General features: G+C 67.7%; 1 protein-coding gene across 3 annotated transcripts in view; it reads left to right on the top strand.

The window, feature by feature from the left end:
* Positions 1 to 2,489: 2,489 nt before the first annotated feature.
* Positions 2,490 to 6,000, top strand: part of RAP1GAP (RAP1 GTPase activating protein) — a 226,177-nt gene continuing 222,666 nt past the window's right edge. For all 3 annotated transcript variants that reach the window (XM_075121050.1, XM_048825425.2, XM_048825426.2), the window contains exon 1: positions 2,490 to 2,630. The gene's annotated coding sequence lies outside the window, so the exon portion shown is untranslated. The remainder of the gene's footprint in view (positions 2,631 to 6,000) is intronic.

The following is a 6,000-nucleotide window of genomic DNA, read 5'->3' as shown; positions in this document are numbered from 1 at the left end:
AGAACTTTGTCAGCCTGTTCTTATGTCTCCTAGTAATAAATCTCCACTTGCATTCTGAGTATATCCCCTGCTTCACTGAACCCCTGCCACTGGTTTCAAGGGAATAACAGCTTCAGCGAGGGATTGGATAATTACCGATCCTTTCCCTTACTCCCTAGCCAGCCCTGCCTGCTCCTTCATCAGACAGAGATTTCTAGTGTGTGCTTCTTCTTCTTCATCTGCAGCCGTTCCTCATCCCTTGGAACTTGTCACTGTAACGTCCAGCCAGTATTTCCAGCAGCCCGAGGCACCTGATTTCCAGGCCCAGCTCTCAGCCTCTCCCAGCGCCAGCCCCCTTCTGGTCTCAGCCTCCTCCCTTTCCACAGGCCCAACCTACTTATTTCTTCATCTTCCACAGGGCTTCCTTGAGCCCGGGCTCTCCTCTAGGTTAACTGACTAGCTGCCTTGTGAGAACATCATTGACAACCCATCCCCCATGCCCGGCCTAGGACCCTGCCTCCTGCATCAGCCTCCCCAAGCCCTTGTGCTCCATGGGGCACACTGAGCAGCTCCCTGAACCATCCTGCTTCTCGCCCCCATGAGCTGGCCCAGTGCTTGGCCTTTCCCAGCTCCTGTTTCTCCAAATCCTTGGGGCTCTCAGGCCACTTGTGTCTGCGGGGCCTTGTCTCAAGTTCCCCCGCTCACCCCAGTGCCCTTTGGGGAAGGGTGGGGTCCATGTCTCCATAACAGCCTTGTGGGAAAATGCCTTCCCCCCCCCCTCCCCAGGGGGGAGGCTGTTGCTAGTCGCTGGAACCCTACTGGTCCCCTGCACTGTGGAATGCTGCCTCTCCCCCCCCCCCGCCCCCCTGCATGGGGCTGGCATCTCCACTCCCCCCATGTTCCTCTACACCATGCCACACTTTTTTGACAAAAGTGGGCATTTGTCCCATTTGCTCCTGCCAACTGATCAGGTCGGACGGCTGGGACAGTGCTGAAAAAGGGACTGTCCTGGCCCAAACAGGACGTCTGGTCACCTTACCCATGCTGGACACAAAAAGCCATGGGCCCTGGGCCGCTTGCACTAGTTAGGGTGGGTCCTGCTCAGGGCATGGATGGAGGACCTGCAAGGGAAACCCAGCCCCTGCAGGATGGCACTTGGTTTTCCCATGGGGGCCTCTCCCCACCCGGTCATGGCTGACCCCAGGGCCCCAGAGGGTTCCTCAGGTACAGGCCGGCCCCTTTCACTTTCTCCCACCTGCCTTTGAAATGGCTGGTGCAAGGCTGAGTCATCACAGGGTGTCACTATGCAACTTGTAGGCAGCTTCAGAGCACCTGGCCTGGGAGGCCCTGGGCACACCTGCTCTGGAGTCCTCAGCAATGCAGATAGCTCACTCCCCATGGCTCTGCTGCTGCCCCTCGATCCCGCTCTGCAGCCCCCCGCTGTCCCAATGCTAGGCTTCCCCCAGCTCTGCTGCTGCCCCTCAGTCCTGACCCGCAGTCTCCTCCTCTCCCAGTCTGTTTACATGCTGTTTTTCAAGGGTATCCCCTACAATTAGCCATTCCTTTCTTACCCCCTTGCTGGAAGGCTAGACCCCTCTGAGCAGTCCCCTAAGCACCCTGTTGCTCTTCTCGATGCCCCCCCATCTCGATGCCCCACCCCCCCACTGCCATCTCTGCCCCGCTCTGCCATCTCAATGCCCCGCCCCCGCCCCCACTGCCATCTTGATGCCCTGCTCCGACTGCCATCTTGATGCCCCCCCCACTGCCATCTCTGCCCTGCCCCCATCTCGATGCCCCACCCCCTGCCGTCTCGATGCCCCGCCCCCACTGCCCTCTGGATGCCCCGCCCCCCATCTTGATGCCCTCCCCCACTGCCGTCTGGATGCCCTGCCCCATTGCCATCTTCATGCCCCACTCCCACCGCCATCTCGATGCCCCGCCCCCCCACTCCCTGGCACCCAGGGCAGCCTGCAGCTCCCGTCTCTGCCCCCAGCAGGCCCCAGAGCGGAGCTTTCTCCCAATGCGGAGCCTCACTGAGGCCGACAGCTCCTGCCCTGCCCGGATCCCTCGGGGCGGGTGGGGGGCTGGAGCCCGCCCTGCGCAGAGCTGCCCCGTGGGGGCCAGAGCCCCGGGTTCACAGCCGGCTGCTCCGCTTGCCCCGCGCCCCGACGGCTCCCCGCGCCCCGGGCCCCGCCTGCCCCCGGCCGGACCCCAGGGCACCTGCAGCCCCGGCAGCCCCGACCCGCGGGGCCGCCTGTCTCCCGGGGAGCCGGGCACGTCGGGTCGGGGCGCTGCGCCCCGGCCCCGGCCCCGGCCCCTGCTTTGGGGAGGGGCCCCGGGCCTGGGCCTTATGCCTCATCCACCGACGGGCTCCGCGGGCGGCAGCCTGGTGCGCGCCCGCCCCGCAGCGCCCCGCGCCCGCCCCGCAGCGCCGTGCACGGAGCCGCCCGGGCCGCGCGCCGGGCTGGGCGGGTCACGTGACGCGCCGGGCTCTGCCTCGCTCGGCTCAGAGCCGCAGCGGCTGCGGTGGGGAGCGCCCGGCTCGGCTCGGCCCGGCCCGGCTCGGCTCGGATCCTCCCCGGCCCCGCCGCTGCTGACACCCCGCTTGGCATCGCCGGCTGCGCTCCCGGGAGCCCCCCGCCCCTGCTGCGGTAAGAGACCCCGGCCCTGGCCCCGGCCCCTCCCGCCGGCTGCTCGCAGGGACCGAGGGAGCCCGGACGCCTGGGTCCCTTCCTCGGCTCTTCCAACCCCCGGCTTCGGGCAAGTTGCGTCTGCTCCCCGTGCCTCAGTTTCCCGTCTCTGCCCACACGGACAGTGCGGCTCGCCCGCTGGGCTGGCGCGCCCCGAGATGCGGGCGGAGATGGGCAGAGGCCGGGGCTTGGGCTTGGGGGTGTTCGCCGGCTCCGTTCTCTGGGCCGTGGGTGGATCTGCCTGAACCTGCCCCCCTCCCTCGCTCTCCATAGCCTCTCCCCGCACAGCTGAGAGCCGGGGGCCCCGTGTCACCACCCCCTGAGCAATGGGCAGGGGGAGCGAAGAGGCCCCCGGGGTGTCCCACCCACTGCAGCCCGGGCTGCGGCTCGGAAGGGGCTTGCCGCGGGTGCTGGCAGGTTGGCACCAGCTGCTCCTCCAGCCACGATGCAGGTAGGCTCCTGCTGGCGCTGCCTGCCCCAGGGTCCTGGCTCACCGGGGGCCTCGGGCAGGTGCCCGTCTCACTGCGGGGCTCAGTCTGCCCCAGCATCTCCTGCTGCCTTAGCGGGGTGAGCTCTGGGGCTGGGAGAGCGGCCCTGCTTCCTGGGTGCCTCGCTCCAGCTAGACAGGGCAGGGTGCTGCAGGACTCCTGGCAGCCCAGCCCAGCCCAGCCTCCATGGGCTGGTGGGGTGCAAAGACACAGGAAGCTCTGCGTGCAGTCCATCGCCCAGAGCGGGCTGCAGCACCCCTGAGTGAGCAGCCGTCAGGCTTTGCTGGTCCTGAATAGCCAGCTGGGCCCCGCTACGCCGGGCACGCACTGTTGCAAGTGATGCCAGGCCACCATTGGCACAGGCAGGATGCGGGTCTTTAGCGTGGGCACATGCAGCTCGCACAGGGCCCCCATGGCTGGTACCTTGACTACTGGTCTTTCCGCCAGGACGCGGGTCCCAGACTGAGCATCTGCTGAGCCCCAGGGGGACCCATACAGAGCCAGCAGGGTAATAATGCTCGGGACATCCTGCTGGGCTCGGGCGAGTCCCAGACCTGTGGTCTGTTCACTCATTGGTGGCTCTGGATCCGCTGGAGCGAGAATTCCCCAAAACGCTTCACCCCAGGGAAGCTCTGTGGCTGCAGTCCTGGGCAGGACTCAAACCAGTGGCCTAGGGGTGGAAGGATTTGCTTCCCCTCTGGTTCCAGGAGCCACCTCCTCCCTGCACTCCAAGCACAGCAAATGCCCAGTGAAATCCAGGCTGCTGGAGATCGGAGCACTTGGCTTCCCACTGTGTGTCAGGCCCGGGCTGGCTTCCCTGGTCCAGCCCCCAGCAGTGCCTGCTGAAGTGCACGCAGCTTTCCTGGGCTGGTGTAGCTGGGCTTGGCGGGGGGAGTGTGGCTGCGGAGAGACCTTTCTAGGGTGCGAGAATGGCCTTTCCTTGCCCTCTGGAGGCTGCAGAGTGCCCAGCTGGGCTCCCACAGCTGGCAACAGTTAAGGGGGGATGTGGCACATAGACCCAATGGGGAAGGGAGCGTTTGAAACCTCCTTGTCTCCGCGTGGTGCAGCTCCTTGGAGGGTGGGTGTGCTGGGTTTCCGACCTGATCGTGACCGGCTCCATGGGCTAGTTACCGCCAGGAGGAGCCAGAGCATTATCACAGCTGGCATCTGCCAGGTGAAGCAGGGAGGAAGAAGCTGCCAGCCATTCCCTTCCCAATCTGCATCCAGAGTCATTCCCGCTTGTGTGAGGGTAACACTGCTCTCCCAGCCAGGGGGAGCTCCAGGCTGCTGCCCCTGTTCCCTGAGGATCTCAAAGCACTTTGCCCAGCTGGGTTGATATTTTCAATCCCTGTTGACAGGGGGGGAAAGTGACTTGTCCTGGGCATTCAGGGAATCGATGTCAGAGCCGGGAATAGAACCCAGGTGTCCTGGATCCTGGCCTGCAGCTCAGCGTGGCATTTCTGTGCTAACCGTGGGGTTTGACGATGGAAGGTGCTGGGGGCACAAGACCTCCTGTGAAGGTGGGAGCCTGGCTTTTCGCATGTGTCAGGCAATACCCACTGGCAGGCTAGGGGACTGCTGGGGTCGGGAGGTGCCGCATTGCACAAACCACCTGGGGCGGGGGTCTCAGCCTGTTCTGGGCTGCACCCCCCCGCACCAGGATGAGACCTACTGCTCTAGGTGCTTTATGGGCGCTGGTGGCAGAGATGGGACTGGGCAGCATCAGGGAGGATGGTGCTAAATGGGCTGGTTCGGTTAGGTCAGCCTCTGGCCAGCATGTGCTGTTGCATGGGGTCGGGAGTGAGCGGCGCTGGCAGAGCCGGGGGGGCTGGCCGAGCAGGGGGCTGCGGGTCGGGAGTGAGGGGCGCTGGCAGAGCCGGGGGGGCTGGCCGAGCAGGGGGCTGCGGGTCGGGAGTGAGGGGCGCTGGCAGAGCCGGGGGGGCTGGCCGAGCAGGGGGCTGCGGGTCGGGAGTGAGGGGCGCTGGCAGAGCTGAGGGGGGGCTGGCCGAGCAGGGGGCTGCGGGTCGGGAGTGAGCGGCGCTGGCAGAGCCGGGGGGGCTGGCCGAGCAGGGGGCTGCGGGTCGGGAGTGAGCGGCGCTGGCAGAGCCGGGGGGGCTGGCCGAGCAGGGGGCTGCGGGTCGGGAGTGAGGGGCGCTGGCAGAGCCGAGGGGGGGCTGGCCGAGCAGGGGGCTGCGGGTCGGGAGTGAGGGGCGCTGGCAGAGCCGAGGGGGGGCTGGCCGAGCAGGGGGCTGCGGGTCGGGAGTGAGGGGCGCTGGCAGAGCCGAGGGGGGGCTGGCCGAGCAGGGGGCTGCGGGTCGGGAGTGAGGGGCGCTGGCAGAGCCGAGGGGGGGCCTGGCCGAGCAGGGGGCTACGGGTCGGGAGTGAGGGGCGCTGGCAGAGCCGAGGGGGGGCCTGGCCGAGCAGGGGGCTGCGGGTCGGGAGTGAGGGGCGCTGGCAGAGCCGAGGGGGGGCTGGCCGAGCAGGGGGCTGCGGGTCGGGAGTGAGGGGCGCTGGCAGAGCTGAGGGGGGGCTGGCCGAGCAGGGGGCTGCGGGTCGGGAGTGAGCGGCGCTGGCAGAGCCGGGGGGGCTGGCCGAGCAGGGGGCTGCGGGTCGGGAGTGAGCGGCGCTGGCAGAGCCGGGGGGGCTGGCCGAGCAGGGGGCTGCGGGTCGGGAGTGAGCGGCGCTGGCAGAGCCGAGGGGGGGCTGGCCGAGCAGGGGGCTGCGGGTCGGGAGTGAGGGGCGCTGGCAGAGCCGGGGGGGCTGGCCGAGCAGGGGGCTGCGGGTCGGGAGTGAGCGGCGCTGGCAGAGCCGAGGGGGGGCTGGCCGAGCAGGGGGCTGCGGGT

Source organism: Caretta caretta, chromosome 18, assembly GCF_965140235.1.
Source record: "Caretta caretta isolate rCarCar2 chromosome 18, rCarCar1.hap1, whole genome shotgun sequence".
Lineage (NCBI taxonomy): Eukaryota > Metazoa > Chordata > Testudines > Cheloniidae > Caretta > Caretta caretta.
Note: the sequence above shows the minus strand (reverse complement) of the source record. Positions and strands in the feature narration are given on the sequence as shown.